Raw genomic sequence first — 18,560 nt, 5'->3', positions numbered from 1 at the left:
TTAACCATAGCTATCTGACTAGGTAGTTTCAGCTCATAGGCAACCTTTCCAACCCGCTGTAAAACCTTATAAGGACCAACATATAGGGGACTTAAGTTCCCCTTCTTACCAAACCTCATTGGTGAAATATTAAAATAGACATGATCACCTATATCAAATGCAATGTCTCTTCTTCTATTGTCGGCATATGACTTTTGCCTACGATAGGCTATCTTCAATCTATCTCTTATGAGTCAAACTTTCTCGATAGCCTTATATATAATATCAGGACAAAGGAGTGAGGACTCACCAACCTTATACCATCAAATCGGAGACCTTCATCTTCTACCATGATGATATTCAAAAGGTGCCATGGAGATTCTCAAATGGTAACTATTGTTGTAGGAGAACTCAATCAATGGTAGGTGATCATCCCAACTTCCTTTGAAATCAATAACATAGGCGCTTAACATATCTTCAAGGGTCTGAATGGTACGTTTTTCTAGAACAGTTGTTTGAGAATGAAAAGCGGTGCTAAGTTTCACTTGAGTACGTAAACCCTTTTGTAAAGCTTTCCAAAAGAGAAAAGTGAATTGTGCACCCCTATCCTATATGATGGACAAATGAATCCCATGAAGACTCACAATCTCATTAATGTAGATCCTTTGCATAATCTTCGACAGTATAAGTAGACTTAACGGGAATAAAGTAGTCAAATTTGTTCAATTTATCCACAATAACACATATTGAATCATTTTGCCTCCGGGTTCGAGGCAACCCGACAACAAAGTTCATATTGATGGCTTCCCACTTCCAAGTAGAAACATCCATGATTTAGGTTAAACCACCAGGTTTTAGATGCTCGACTTTAACATGTTGGCAATTTGGACACCTAGCAACAAACTCCGCTATGTCCCTTTTTAAGAAGTAACACCGATAGACCTCTCTAAGGACATGATACATTTTGGTCGCACCCGGATGTATTGAATAACGAGAACCTTGGGCTTCTTCTAGAATTTGATTTCTAAAATCTTCAACATTCTGTAAACATAATCACCCGTGGTACCTAAGAATTCCATCCCCCCCGGAGAACGACTCATTGAGCTTACCAAGTATCGATTACTTAAACTCCATCAATAATTGATCAAGATGTTTCTTAGCTTTCACCTCAACCATAAATGACGAGTCAGAGATATGGTGGACCATAAAACCACCATTTGGAGAATCTTCTAACTGCACACCCAAATGAGCCAACCTATGAACATCTTTCACAAGTTCTTTCTTTTCTTCTTCCACATGAGACAAACTACCCATATTCATACGACTCAAAGAATCCGCAACCACATTATCCTAGCCCTGATGGTAAAGGACACTCATGTCGTAATTCTTCAAAAGTTATAACCATGTTCTCTGTCGGAGATTAAAGTTCTTTTCTGTGAACACATATTGAAGGCTTTTATGGTTAGTAAATACATAAACATACCCATACAGATACTGTCTCCATATTTTCAAGACAAAAACTACAGCAACAAACTCAAGGTCATGAGTCGGATATTTCTTCTCATGAACTTTGAGTTGCCTAGAAGCATAAGCTATCACCTTTCAATGTTGCATGAGGATACATCCCAATCCCACTCCAGAAGCATCACAAAACACTACGAAGCCTTCATTACCCTCCGATAAGGTCAACAACACCTTTTTCACAAGCTTCTAAGAAGTCAAACTTCACCTTTTGTTTGGGTCAAAGCTGTCAAAAGAAAAGAAATGGACAAGAAACCATCAACAAGCCTTCTATAGTACCCGGCTAGACCCTAGAGACTTCATATATCAAAGAGATTCAAAGGTCTAGGACAATTTCTGAAAGCACCGTCTTCCTTTGATCAAGCTATACACCCTCACTAGAGATAACATGGCCAAGAAAAGAAATCGACCTCAACAAAAATTCACACTTATTGAATTTGGCATAAAGTTGGTGTTCTTTGAGGACTTGCAAGGGCAACCTCAAGTGACTCTCATTTTCATTTTCATTCTTGGAGTATATAAAAATATCATACATGAATACAATAATAAATGATTCAAGGTAATCTTGGAAAACTCTATTCATTAGGTCCATAAACGCCGCCGGGGAATTTGTTAACCGAAAAGATATAATTAGAAATTCATAGTGACCATATCTAGTTGAGAAAGATGTTTTGGGAACATTTTTACCTCTCACCCTAAGTTGGTGATATCCCGACCTTAAATTAATCTTTTAAAAGTAGCTAGCACCGTGGAGTTGATCAAATAGATCATTAGTCCGAGGGATAGGATACTTATTCTTTATGGTGACCTTATTGAGTTGCCGATAATCAATGCACATTCTAAGGGACCCATCCATCTTCTTCACAAGCAAGACACGAACACCCCATCGAAAAATACTAGGTTGAATGAAACCCTTGTCTAGTAAATGTTTGAGTTGGATCTTCAACTCTTTCAATTAAGTCGGAGCCATCTGATGTGGAGGAATTCCCTCAAGGTCATTAGGAAAAACCTCAGGGAATTCCCTCACCAAAGTGACTGACTCAATGGAAAGAGTTTCACATTCTAGATCTTTAACTCTCACTACATGGTATTGACAACCCTTGGTTATAATCTGACAAGATTTCAAGAAAGAAATTATTTGGCCCCTTTGCATAGAATTTCACCCATTTCCACTTTAAAATGGGTTCATTTGGGAATTTAAACTTCACTTCCCTTATCCTACAATCTATGGACGCAAAACAATCATGAATCTAATCCATATCACAAATGATATCAAAATCAAACATGTTAAGTTCTACCGAATCAACAAGAGTAATTCTATTGGGAAGAATCATAGGAAATTTCCTATAGACTCTCTTTGCAACCAAGGAGTCACCCATTGGGGTACAAACACGAAAAGGCTTGCTAAACATCAAACTTCCTAGCTACCAAAGGTGTAACAAATGAAAGGGTAGCACTTAGGTCAAAAAAATCTTAAACATTAATAGAACAAACTTGTAAAATACAAGTCACAACATCAGGAGACCTCTCTTGTTCACCCCTAGCCTTCAGTGCATAAAAATGGTTCCTTTTTGGAGCTTCAGGACTAGGAATTCTTGATAGAGCTTGGCTATTCCCCTTTCCTTGAGTATTAACCTTTGGACAATGTTTAAACATATGGCCACCTTTGCCACAACCATAGAAACTCTTACTTGCAACAAGTCATTCAGCCACATATTTCTCACCACACATACTACAAGTTAGTATTTCTCTTGGTGGATCAACATTTCTACCCTTCAGAGATTTATGATTAGACAGCCTATCATTGGGAGTCTTGGAGACATTTGAAGGAACCTGGTTTGAAAACCTCTTCTTAAACTTAGACTTGTCTTGAATGTCAAGCCTACTCTTGGAAGAACAAATTTCAAACGATCTTGCCTTTTTAGCTTCTCTATTCCTCTTCCTTTGACGCCTCTCCTCTACTTGTTGAGAATGAACCATCAACCTAGAAAGATCCTTATTTTATGAAGCATAGTTACACAAAATTCTTTTTAAAGATCTTCGGACACGCCCGTTACATAAGGACTCATTTCATCCCTAGCATTTGAAACCAAAGAAGAAGCATATTTGGACAGCTTAATGCACTTTAAAGAGTATTGCTAAACACTCATACCTCCTTGACTAAGATTGATAAACTCCTATACGTTAGCTTTGCATATCTCCCTTGGGAAGGATCTATCAAGAAAGGCCTTTTTTAAGATCTCCCAAGTCACGGACAACCTTTTAAATCCATATTATCCTTCCAATGATTGTACCATGTCTGAGCTAAGTCCTTGAGTTGATAGGCAGCAAGCTCACCCTTTTTAATAGTTATTATCCCCATGGAAAACAAGATCTTATAGACCAAATAAAGGAAATCTTGCGGGTCTTCATCAACTTTTAATACAAGAAAAATAGGAGGATTCATCCTTGTAAAATTCCTCAGAAGGCTAGCCATAGTAAAAACATGTTTGTTTTCTCGAGGAACAACCTCTCTGTTACTTTTGACTGTGATAGCTTGAGCTTAAGTGGTGATTGCTTGGGCCATTTGGAACAGGGCTGCCCTCACCTTACAATCCTTCGTGGCCGAAGGATTGACCAGAACTTGATCATTCAGAGCAGCTTCCACTTGAGGAGGACCTCGATTGCCTTGGCTAGTTGCTTCCGCATTCGCAATCTCTTCTCCTACTCTTCTCATAGTGTCCTTCTTGTGTTCATAGCCTATATGCACAAGAAATGGATTAGATGCTAAATGACACATATTGTGAAAACTCTAGAGGCATAACATTGGATTACCAAGAAAGAAAATTTTCCTAATCATCACATAGTCTCTCATACATAATTGTGGTGCGCTTCAAAACAAGGAACAAGACACTATATAATGTGGTTTGGTTAGAAATTGATCCTAGGATATTTAACCTCATGCTCTGATACTATGTTTTTCACATCCGGAGAGCCCCCCAGATACGACCGTCGTCGTCGTCCTCTTAGAGGACTCAAACAAACCCTTAGTATTCGTCATAGCATGTCATCAGTTAAAATTTGCGGAAAACATAAAAACTTTCATACTTATGTACATATTGACGTATACTTATACCTCTCACATAAAAAGCTTAATTAGGCTTTACTTATAGCCACATGTCAACATACCTGCATTATTTTATAAATTGTCTCACATAAAAACCATCTAAGTAGTATGAGTTTGACTTAGCCAACAAAATGTTAATATGCCATATAAGCCTTAATACAATAGAATCCAAAGAACATAAACGGAATAAAGAGAGTTCATAAAAACTACTAAAGTATTGATATGCTAGAATTATTAAAAAATAGCATCCCCAAACATGAGGACCGACCAACACTTGGAGAAAGAGTTCCAAGATTCTTCAATCGACCTTCTTAATCTTCTACGGCCGGACCCTAAATTTGTAGTTATACAATATACGGGATTAGTACACCATATGTACTAAGTATGGGTATATGCACATAAAAAATTAAGGACATGCATGGAAAGGACCATTTCATTAGAAAGACTGCAAAGTAAAATGAAAACCTTTAATGTATATATACTAAAGCATATACAAGATAAGGATCACAACAACATGGATCATAATCATAATAAAAGATATATCATCATAAATTACTATTAAAATCTCATGTTCATTAGATCATTTATAACATAACATAAAAGATACTTACCAATGATCCCATCCCAAACCTACAACTGCAACGATCATCTGAAGCTCTATAACCCCACATAATCAAGTAAACAAGATTGGAGATCATAAGTAATGCTTTGCTTCATACACCTTACTTACATCATAAGTAATCACTATCACGTATAACAACAACGAGCATTTCATGTTCATTAACATAGTCAACATCCAAGAAGAGCAACATCACATACTATTAGCAATATGCATTTCACATTCATATTTCGTTAAAACAATTTCTTAGGACTTCTCTTAGAGTCTACTTATGCAACTCATACCCCTAACTATACTAAGCAAACTCCTAAGGTCACCCTATTCAATATCCATTTACTTGTCATTAATTTTACTTGAGAGAATAATCGCCTCAACCGAAATTAGACCATGTGAGCTAATGGAATCCGGTGTCATGAAACCCCACACCGGAAGAAGGTTGTCTACCGGCCAAAATAGTTACGAAATATGAATATAACATACTAGGTGGATCCACTTGCTAGTATCCCTATGGTGGCAACATTGTTCAAGAACTCGGAAATATATTGGAGACACATAGTTCCATATTACATGGTAGCATCTAACTCATGAGAGTCATTGTGAGCCTACCTTTCAACTAGGGAAGGGACATCTTCCATATCTAGTTCATCGGTGCGAAGATAAATTCCCTTTGTGAATGAACTTTAAGTCATCATTCATTCATGAATCTTGTCTTAGGTCATAACATCTTAACTCCTTGTATAAACATGATCATAATATCCTTAAGGTTAGGATGAGAATTTCACAACCCTTCATTTGTGAGATTAACATGTCATAATCATATTGTGTAAGTTATACAAGATAAACATCATAAATTTGCACTATCATATCCTTACAATGATCTCACATTTAACATATTCATAGCCCAACATATATACATCGAAGCATCATACATACTTCAATTGCATAGCAACATCATTTATTGGATAACATAACCATAATAGAGTACTCACGACTTTAGAAGACTTACCTATTGCTTCCAAGAACTTTCATCAAGAACTACGTTCAATTTACAACAATTATCCAACAACATAGTGAAATAGTCAATAACATAACAAATAAAAACCCTTCAAGTCATATGCAAGACCAATTCGTAGTTAAGGATAAGGGAAAGGGTCATTAAAGAGTTCATTCAATCAATAGTCCAAGCCCAACGTTACATGTGATCAAGTGATAGATATAACCCAATAAAAACCATTATTTAGAGATGGAACATGTTTAACACGAAAATCAGATCTTACAAACCAATTACTCAACAATACAAACTTAATTAACCATAGTAAATCGTTATTTCTCATCATTAGTCATAAATCGTAAGTTAGGAAGAAAACCCGTATTGTATAGTAAAAACCCTAGAAGTTGATATCATGAAAATCATCTTTGAAAGGACCTCCTGGGGAAAGTAATCTCAAGAGTTAATAACTCATACCTTATTGATGAGCATTGATGAATTTCCAATGAAAATCTTGAAGTCTTCGTCTTCTTCCTTATGCTTTTCTTGTTCTTTAATGGAGTTTGAAAAGAGAAAGTTCTTGAGAGAGATGAGACGAATTTGTGTAATCTGATTTGAAGTGCATAAAAGTGGTCTAAAGCTGAGATAAAATCATTATAAACTGTTCCCCTATAATACCCAAAATACCCTTTACTTAAATGGGTCTTTTTGTAAAGTTATGTTGCTTAAAATATGACTTTAACGAATATGGGAAGTGGCTGCGCGTCTCTAGGGCGATTTCATATTATATTTTTGAAATTTGATTTGAGGCAGTGAGACTCGTGGAGTGAACACATCACGAGAAAACTTTTGTGCCTCCAAGTGTTGGCTGCGCGTCGCCCCGCAGCCTTCATTTTCTAGCTGCGCGCAGGCTGCTTTGGCAGCCAGCCTGCTCATGTTCTTGTCCTCCTCAAGGACCCTTCGGGTGGTACTTGGGGTGTCATTACCAAATGTGTTGGAACCTTTTTACTACATTTTAACCATATAAAGTTATTTTACAGGCTTTGGACTTCATTTGACACTTCTAAACTTTCACCAAAACATCGGGACATCTACTAGTTCAAATTAGCTAGTTTCTGGACGTCAATGTCTTTATTTTATCACATTGGCTCTAACCTTTTATAATTGAGTTTGATACATTAATATAGGTCTGGTAACATCATTTTAGTTAATATTTAATAGGCTAAGCTCTATTATAAGTCATGGAACTTGTGGAGTGTTATATAAATTCCAAAAGAAATTGGGGTTTCCAAGAAATCCATTGAGTTTATAATAGGATGACCTAGAAGCACTAGAAAAGAATTGATAAAAGAAGGTTAACAAAAGGAAGTGTTGAAAGCCCCACAGTTTATGAGGATCTTTAGTCACTAAGCCTAAATTACCATACATATGCAGTCAACCCTATTACAATCTTTAGAAAGACCTTTTTGATCTTGAGTAAGCCAAATCGAAGATAGATTCGAAAATAAGGGTAAACCTACCAGTGAAAATGTGCATTGTGTTCCTGTTTCTAATTGTTAGCGTTCGATCGGATTCCTGATCTTAAAACTGATTATCTTCTATGTGTTAGTATGGAATCATTCTTTGTGTGAGGTTATTCTTATATTATTGTTGACCTTGAAACTGCATTAGTAGAAAGTATTGCGGGCATAAGAATCTTTGGTAATAGTGCGTCACAACTTAAATCTTTGAGTACAACATTGATTCTTGCATGAGTAGTTTGAGTCTTGTTGTGTATGTTCATGATTGACTCTTGTCTATTACTATTTTTGACATCCTATTTGAGCTGCTGAACTTGAGATGTATTTGAAGACAAAAAAAGTTTATGTTTTGGGTGTTGATGAGTCCTCAAATTGGACTCATTTAGGGCTTTATTTTGGTAGAAATAGTGTCCTTAGATGCTTATTTTATCGAAATATCTTATGAAAACTCGTAAGTTTCATGTATTTGAAGTTTTAGTGAAAGCATGGATACTAACGTGGAAAAAGGACCAAAGAGGCTGAAAAGAACGCAAAAGTTGAAGCATGAGCCTTTGCAATCAAACTTTGCGAATTACTAAAGAGAAGCACTCTGCCCTTTGTTCCAATACGCGAAGCCCTGAAGGAAGTTGATCAAAAGGCGATGAAAGGATCAGTTGGCGTGCCTTCTATCAGTTCCTCTAAGAATAGACATAGCCTCTAATGATCCATGATATAAAGATGTTGAAGGAAAAGCACAAAAGACTATGAACCCGATGAAGGGTGAATCATCGAGTCATTTAGCGATCGCAACAAACCTCGCCGAATGATCTGTTGCAACAACCTATTCTAATATCCATAAATACTAGTTGTAGTTGTTTTTTTAGAAGTCCGAACATCATTATTCATTTTCACTTCTTAAAACATCAGTTTGTATTTTCTTTGATGTTTGGAGAGGGTTTTAGCAAACTTGAAGAAAGAAAGTTTTCATCTTCCCCATGTTGGAAGTGGGTCTACTTCATTCATATTCCATTGCTAAAATCAAAGATTAATTTCTTAGAACCACTTGATTTCATGGTAATTTTAGCTGTATTTCGTTATTGCTTGATGTGTAACCTAAAACCCCTATTCTCGGGGTGTGATTCAACAAATACGAGAGAAAATAGAGGGTTAGAGGGTTACTTGGGAGGTTAAGATGTTAGAAGGAAAGAAGCTTATTGTAAAGAGAAAATAGGTTACTGTAATATGCTTCCAACTGTGACCTTAATGAATATGTATGTTTATATATTATGAAGTATGTAAATGATATAATGATTATTGTACAAAATGTTGATGAGATTTTCACAAAAAGGCATGATGCATGGTTTCAAGTAAAATGTCCCTTTAAAATGCATGTTTTTTGATGTTTTCCATACTCAGTGCATTCTTGTACTAAGTCGATTCTTCTCTACCTTTTTGCACAAACTGTAGGTTTTGGATGCTTAAAGGATGTCTTTAATGGTGAGGAATTTGATATGTCATTCCCAAGCTCAAAGAAAGGAATCCGTAAGTCCAAGGATTTCCAAAGTTTTAACTTTACTGTTTTGTCTTGTAATATTATACTTATTATTTATGTTGTAGAAGTCATGTCACTAAAGTACTCTTATGATGTTTAGTGCAGGATGGCAAAAAGAAACTAGAGTCTTTACATACGTAATATGATATTTTATATATGTATAGAAGTGATGTTCTATCTTTTGATGTACTAAGAATGTTTTAAATTTACCCCTAAATTTACCTATGACAATGTGATGAATGATAACAATGGGCTTATATATGCCCTCCGAGAAGTCAAGTACGCCATGTTACTTGTAGGAGGTACTACTGGTCGTGACAAATTCAAGGGTAACATACCCGAAAAATTGACATATTTGGGGGATGCATAAAATAGGGATTATAAAAGATTAAATGGGCGCTAAAAATGATTTGAGTAATCATGAAAGTTCCCTATTTCATTACAAATGTCGATGCTTATCATGATCGACGATACTAACCTACGGTATGAGTTTCTACGATCTTCGACAGTTTAGTAAACCAACAAAGGGTGGGGGTCGTGCCCCAAGGGACTGGTTTTGGGAATATGTAGTTAAAACAGAATTTCCATTTTAATTAGTTGTAGCTATATATAATTACGAAAAAAATATTGTATATTAAGTGGGTGACAAAATAGTTTCATATATCAATGGTAGGGTTTATCACAAGTAGTAAAAATCATATATTATTATAAGAGGGAACAAAAAAAGTCAAAAGTTGAATTACGATTTTACCCTTATTATAAATTAAAATATTATAAAAATATTTAACTATTTAATTTAAATATTAAGTTACATTATTTTAATGAAAATGTTAATGACTTTTGAACTTCTTTAGAATAATTCTTAATTAAAATATCTAATTTAATTTAATTTCTTGAATTATTTACCTTTTAAATAGATACATGTATATGATTTATCTTCTAAATTAATTTATGTTCTTAATTAATATTTGCCTTAAATTTTTGTAACACTTGACCTTTCAACTTTGTAAGTGAATCTTCATGTTCCAAAGCTATATTTTTTCCTATAAATACAATCTTTTAACATTATTTTTATAGGAAGATTTATATATGATACAATTTTTGTGTGTGGAAAACTAGAGAAGCTTTAATCAAGTGAAGAAAATTTCAAGGCAAGAAAATTTATGTCAAGATTACAAGGCATAGTATGATTCTACTAAAGTATCGAAGCTTGATGTATTTTTTTTTACTTATTTGTCGAGATTGTAACTATGGTAAGACCCCTCCATTTATGTAGTTAAATATCACTTCCATTAACTTGTCTTCCAAATATTTTAAATTTTTATGGTCAAAAGTTGAATGTTTATTACTAAAACATTGTTTCAATTTGCATTATCAAGAAAAAACAGGAAAAAAATTGTCTTAGAATTTTTCTATTTTTCGTTGGTTGCGTTATGCTAAACTTGCTCCTATATATGATACTTTATCTTTGTATTCGTAATTTTGTTTTAAGAATATATTTGATTGAAGGGTGTGTTTTTTGCTTTAGAAAATGAGACAAATACAATCATAAAAATAGTGTATAAGACATGCAAAACAATTAATGCCTACAAGATTTTCTAATTTCAAATTATTAATAATTACGTTTATGCATTTTAAATTTTAAATATTTGTAAAGAATCATTCTTACATGTGCTTGTGGATAAAATCTGTAGTTTTTCGACAATTTTCATTAAAATTATCATGAGATCCAAATCCCAAAGTCAAAAAAATGATACACCAAAATGCTTAAGAAGTTAGAAGATCTTCTATCCTTTGACCAAATATTGCTCCTATTAATTTTTTAACAAAAAAATTTATAATATATTTAACAAAACTTTTAATTGTAGGAATAGTAATATTGTCATTTTGACTCTCCATTAAATTAAAATTTGATTTATTTAATTAGATATTAATATTTTATTTGTATAATTACATAATTTAAATATCAATCATTGCACTTTAAATCTTAGTTATTTCCTTCTAATAAGTTTTTTATTTATAAATTTGAATTACTTAATTGCCTTCTACTTAATGAGAAGGAGAATTTCATCTTTTACTAATTAATGTCAAACATTTTATCTTCTTGAAATGTATAAATATTAATTTAATTTCAACATTTTTATGAGATAAAAAAGACATTTTAAGAAAGTTAATCATAAGATAGTGTGCCTCCATTTTTGTTTTTGCTACTTTATTTTATCTTTTAAAACAAAAATTATTTATCATTTTATTCATTCTTATGAAGTAAACGTGCAACGCACGTTTCGAAAACTAGTAACAAAAATAAGGGATAATCAAGCATGGGGAAAAGTTATTCGATGTGACAACAATAAAAGTTTGGATAAGTAGTTGGGTACATGCTTTCCAAAGGAAATTTGCAAGATTATAGTGACTAGGCTAAGCTTTAGATGGAAATAAGTTCCCTCTCAGGAAACTTAACCCGGTTCAAATCTGTTCCTCTCAGATACCCATTAGTCGCATGAAGGCTATCCTACGCCTTACCCACTTACTCTCTCTAGCTACGTTTTAGGATATGGGACTACGGATCACCCTCTCGGGGTGAACCTCGTGTCAACCCACTCCTTAGGACATCATTCTGGCCGTCTGTGTTTAGTGAGCTCCCTCTCGAGCAAGCCAAAAACACATGGGTGAGTTTGTATTTACTACTACAAGCCTATTAAGTTAAACCACAACTACTAGGTGAATCACCATTTAAATAGATATAACCTATCAGTAAGCAAGACCCAACAATCATATTAAAGAACTCTATAATGATTTTGGAAACATTCACATATACTCCCACCACTTTTAACGTCCGGTTTCGCATTTACAAGCCCTTTTGTAAGAATCCCCTAAATTCTTCAAGTTTTGTATGTATAAGTTTATGGATCTTGCGCCCAAAGCACCCTAAATATTTTTCTTAAAAAGCTTTATGAGGATATCCGTAATGATTAAAGTAATCTTAAATTATACTCACACAATTTTAATGACCATTTCATCATTTACAAGTACTTTTTTGAGAATTGCCCAAATTCCATAATTCTTCAAGTGTATTAATTCGCCCATGTATTTGGCACACGTAGTATGCAATATTTTTATCAAAAAACAGTATTATAACCTCCGTGATGAATTGTGGAACCTAACGTTTACTCACACCATTGTTACGACCATTTTCACATTTACAAATTCCTTTTTAAGAATCGTCCATCGTATTGATTTTTCGTGTGTATTAATCCATTTATCTGGTTCACGTAGCAACCAATATTATCTTCTCAAAAAGCTTTATGAGGACCTCCGTAATGAAGGGGGAAACCTTCACATATACTTAAACTATTTTAAATGCCCATTAGCGCATTCAATAAACTTTTTTATTAATCGCCCAAATTCACCAATGTTTCGTGTAGATTAGACCATGGAGAAGGCATTCGGAGCATCCAAATGTTTGTTTCTCAAAAAGCATTATAAGGACCTCTTGTATGAGTTGGGACCAGTCATGTATACTCACGCCATTTTGAACGCCCACTTTTGCATTTACATGCACTTATTTAAGAATTTACCCAAATTACCTTATTTTTCTTGTTTATTAGCTCATGATATGTCGCCTAGAGCACCAATATATTTTTCTCAGAAAACATTATGAGGACCTCTTTAATGTGTTAGGGAACCTTCACGTATACTCACACAATTTTTATATGTCATTTTTGCATTTGAAAGCCTTTTTTAAGAATTGCCTATATTCCCCAATATTTGGTGTGTTAACCCATGGATCTTTCGCCTGGAGAACCAAAAAGTTCTTTCTGAAAAAACCTGTATGAGGACCACCATAAATAGTTGTGGAACAATCAGGTATACTGCCATTATTCTTAATACCCATTTTTGCATTTACAAGTTTTTTTTTTAAAGAAGTGCACATATTCTCTTGTTTTTGTGTGTATTAGCCCATTCTTCTAGGTCCTGGAGCACCTAAAAAATTCTCCTAAAGAATTATGAGAACATCTGTAATTAGTTAAGAACCCTTTTCATATACTCACATCATGTTTAACGCCAAATTTAGCATTTGGATGTCTTTTTTAAGAATCGCCAATTTCCCTGAACTTTCATGTATATTAGCCCATGGATATCGAACCGGAATAAACCAGAACTTTTTTTTTCAAAAATAATTATGAGGACCTTATTAATGTATTGGAAATCGTGAAGTATATATTTACACAATTATTAACACTCATTTTTTCATTTACAAGCCCTTTTTTTAGGAATCTCCATATTCCCTTATATTTGGTGGGTATTAACTATAGAATCCTGCTCCTTGAGCACCCAAAATGTTTTTCTCAGAATACTTTATGAGGACCACTATAAAGTTGGGACCCTCATTTTCATGATCAGGGAGCACCCCGTAGACATAACCGGCGTATTCGTCCTCAAATAGACCTTAGAATGGCCCTTATCATAAATCATGTCATATGATAGGTAGACAAAATGCGGAAAATTTAATACTTTTTACATATGAAGTATATTTAGACTTCTAGCTTAGCATATATGGAGTATACATAGACTCCTCCTTTATGAATTTTACAAAGACTATTCATAAAATCAAAATAGCCAATTTATTGAAGTAATCTAATATTTGTCTCTCACGTAACAACCAATTTAATAACCACAAGATTCGGGCATATCCATTACACTAGTACAATATGCCTCATATAGGCTTACAACAAAGTCTCAAAGATAAAGAAAAAATAATTGTCTTAGATGTAGTCAATACTAATAAAGCTAGAAAAGTGGCATCATCCCCTGACTTTAGGACTTACCAACAACTTGGGAAATGTATCCAACTCTTCCTTGCAAATGGTCTTGAAAAATCTTCAATGGCTCAAACCTACATATTTGAAGAAATATATAGAATATGGATTTGTACAAACCACATGTACTGAGTATGGAATCATATGAAATTAAAACCATTGATATCATGCATAAAGGGATAGTTTCTTTGAAAGCATGCTAAGTTATTTTGTAAGCCTTTATGCACACACATTCATATACAAGTCAATGATCACAACATCACCCAGACATGTTCATAATCCATATACAATAATATCATCATCATAAAGACATAATAACAATTCATGTTCTAGAGTTCATATATCAAAACATACAAGACACTTACTCACAATCCCATCCCAATCTTACAAGTGCACTGATCACGTGAATCCCCATATCCCCACATATCAAGTAAGCTAGAAAGAGACCATAAGAAATGCCTTTACCTCATATAACATAACATCACGTGTAGTCATCATCATACATAATAATTTAGACCAATATCATGTTAATTAAATGAAACCAACGTCAATTGAGATCAACATTATATTAAACCAACACATATGCATTTCATTTATAACATAAATATATAAGAACAACCTCTTAGGACTCCCCTTAAGGTAAACTTGTGCAATGGATAGGTAAAGTCCCATACACTTACCTACACAAAGTAGAACCCCTCAAGTCACCCTTGTTAGTGTCCATCTTTATTACTTTCATTCATTTATTTTACTTTCGGGATTATTGGCCATAACCAACAATAGACCATGTGAGCTAAAATGGAATTCAATCTCATGAAACCCTACAGCGAAAGAAGGTGTTCTACCTGCCAAGGTAGAACCAGAACATGAACATACCAATCTAGATGGATCCACTACCTTGTTTTCCTATTGGGGCACATAGTTAAGGAACTAGGATATTATATAGAAACTCATTTATGCACTTAGCATGGTAGTATCCATCTCATTAGAATCATTATGACCCTACATTCCCTTATTGGGAAGGACACCTCTCATATTTAATTCGCTTAGTGCTAAGCTAAAGTCCCTTTTTGAAATGTCTTTAAGCCTTTCTTAATTATCAAATCTTAATATAGGTCAGAGGAGACTAACCCCTTGTATAATCTTTTCATTAAATCATTAGGTCTACAATGAGAACTTCTTTTCATCACAAACCATCATTAGGGAGATCATCACATAATAGTCATATCACAATAAGGCACACATGAGAATTACTTTCAACCTTAAATGGTCATACCCCTATCAAGATCTCACATTCCACATTTTCATATCATTCCATCATACTCATCATATCATCATCTTTTTATTCCATTCAGATAATCATACTTCAACTGAACATCATCATCAAGAATAGACCAAAATAATTGAAGTAGAGAAATCATAATCTCAAAAGTCTTACAATGTCTTCCAAGAATCTCATCAACATCTTACTATAAATTTAACTACATTCATCTAATAATCATCACCATCATCATATAATAGTAAATTAAGCCATAAAATTTTCAATTCCAACTTCCCTAATAATCTATAAGCCTAATTCATAGTTATGTTTAGGGAAAAGGCACAATCTTGGATTTTTCATGGAAACTACGTCAAAATCTAAGGAACTTCAACAATCTACCATTAAAAAATCATAATCTATCAATATAAAATAAATAAATACAACATTAAATCAATTTGAAAGATAGCTCACGAAATTGGATGAAAACCATAATTTTAGACATCTTTGGAAATCAACTTTGAAGTGTCTCTTGGGGAAAGATTTACTAAGAATGAACAACTTCCATACCTTAACAATCCTAGAAGAATGATGGAGAAAACCTCGAGTCTTGAATCCCTAGTGAAGCTTGAACCTTGGTCTTCAACGGTGGTCTTTGGGTAATGAGAGAAAGTAGAGAGAAGTGGGAGTGAATTGGGTTTGTTAAATAATGAAGTGTTAGGTTAGCTTAATGAAGTCTAACTCTTTTATAGTTCCCAAGAAATTTATTCAACCACCCCTTAATTCCTAATAAGTTATTAACTAATTAACTATTTATCCTAACCTTAACCAACATAAGACAGTGCACCAGGGTCCAATTGACGAGTCCACGTCGACGACCTGTCGACCAAACCAAGGACCGTACGTCATTCGTAGTTTTGGTAAGAGACTCCATTTTGGAGTCTCTTGGTAAATTGATTAAGTGTAAACAAATGAGCACCATTGACGGAGCGTCGTTCAAACGAAGGAGAGTCGTGTGGTCTCGTGGTTGCGCACTACCAAAAGACAATTTTCTGGATCAAATGTAGGGTCCTCCATAAGGACACTTAGGGTGGTCTTTGGGGAGTCGTACTCCAACGTTTTGACCCTAAACACACTGTAATAAATGTACCACACCTTTCCACAAAATTTGACTTCACTCCGACTCTTTGAGCCCATTGAAACACACCAAGGCACACTAGTTCATTTTCACAAATCTCTGGACGTTTGGGTCGTTCCTAGACGTTTTGATTCTCACACTTCCTAACTGAGTCTATGTCCTTTTTTTAAGCTTAGAAACACTATTTTAAGGTGTATTTCATCAAGTGAGGCTCTCGAATAGTCATGCAACTTTTTGACTCTTACATTCATGTATTCTAACACAATTTTTTAACGCCCATTATCACTTTACTAGCCCATTTTAGGAATCACCCATATTCCATAATTGTTTCGGTATATTAGACAATAAATCTGGCATTCACCAAAAAAAAATTTTTCTCAAAATACTTTATGAGTTCCTCTTAATGAGTCGGGAGCCTAAACGTATTCTAACAATATTTTGTACGCTCATTTTATTCTTTACAAGAATTTTTCAATGAATCGTCATATTGTCTGATCTTAGAGGGTATAAGCCCATTAATCTTGGCGCCTGGAGAAACCAAAAGTGTTTTCTTAAAATATGTTATGCGTATCTTTTTACGTATACTCGTAACATTATTAACGACCACTTTCATATTTACAAGTTCTTTTTAAACAATCGCCCAAAATCTCTGATTTTTCTCATGTATTAGCTCATGATATGGAGCCTGTAGCACCCAAAATACTTTTCAAAAAAACATTATGAGAATCTTCCTAATATGTTGGACAACCTTCGCCTATGCCCACATAATCTTTTTAAAATCCATTTACACATTTACAATCCCTTTCTTAAGAATCGATTATATTCTCTCATTTTTTTGGTTTTAGCTTGTGGATTATGGAGCCCAGAGAACCCTATAATGTTTTCTCTAAAAACTCTACGGAGACCACCCTACTGAGTTTAGGAACTTTCACTAATACTTACACTATTTTTAACGTAATTTTCGTATTGACAAGCCTTTTTTAATTGTCATATTACAAATTTTTCATGAGTATTAGCCCCATAGATTCTTAGTTCGGAACACTTAAAAAAAATTTCTCAAAAAATATGAGGGTCACCTTAATAAGTTAGGGACCCTTCACGTATACTCACACCATATTTATAGCCCATTATTTCCATTTGTAATAATTTTTTGTCGAATTGCCCATATTTCCTTATTTTTCGTGTTTATAGGCAAATGGATCTGGCGCCTGGAGCACCCCAAATATTATTCTCAAAAAACTTTATGAGGAAATCTGAAATGAGTTGGGGAACATTCTGATATACTTACACGATTTTTAACGTTAATTTTCTAATTTACAAATCCTTTTTAAGAATCGCCCATATTTTTATATTTTTCGTTTGTGTTTGTAACGAACCGCAAGTACACCCTAAAAGTTAGATCATCCTTGAGTCGCCACATGGCAACTGAGACTTCAAGAAGTCTCACTAAATCCACCTGTATCATTCATTGCATAATAAAACATTCTAAAATGAGAAAGAATTTAAAACATTCTTCACACACGAAGAACTCTTTCCGTAACCAATACGCAACCGGAAGTCTTTAATTAAAACATTAATCCTTTAAAACATCTCATTGAAACATCTAACCTTTGGAGTATACAACACTTGGGACTAAGACCATACAACACATAAAAAATAAAGACTAATACATGAAGGAACATGTGGATATTGTCCTTAAATCTATGAGGACTCACAAATACTTAATCTTCAAACCTTATAAACCTATCCATCCTCCATGGAAGATCAAGACTTCCAATTCCCTACACTTTAGTCAAAAAGGGAAACGAAGGGGTTAGCACATTATATGCACTATGGATGGAAGCCATGCAAAAACCATGAAAATGGGACATTAAGTAAATAACATGATTTTCATGAATTTTTATTAAAACATCATACTATAAGCATAAGAACAACATTTAAAACCTTATAAAAACATAAGAAATCACATACTCAATTTATCCCCTTTTTAGGAAAACATTACAGTGAGCTAGTTCACTGTTACAGTGAAGAGTATCAACTTCACATAGAACACTCTCTAGCATGTAATCTTATCACTAAT

Source organism: Solanum pennellii, chromosome 10, assembly GCF_001406875.1.
Source record: "Solanum pennellii chromosome 10, SPENNV200".
NCBI lineage: Eukaryota > Viridiplantae > Streptophyta > Magnoliopsida > Solanales > Solanaceae > Solanum > Solanum pennellii.
This window is presented reverse-complemented; position numbering follows the sequence as displayed.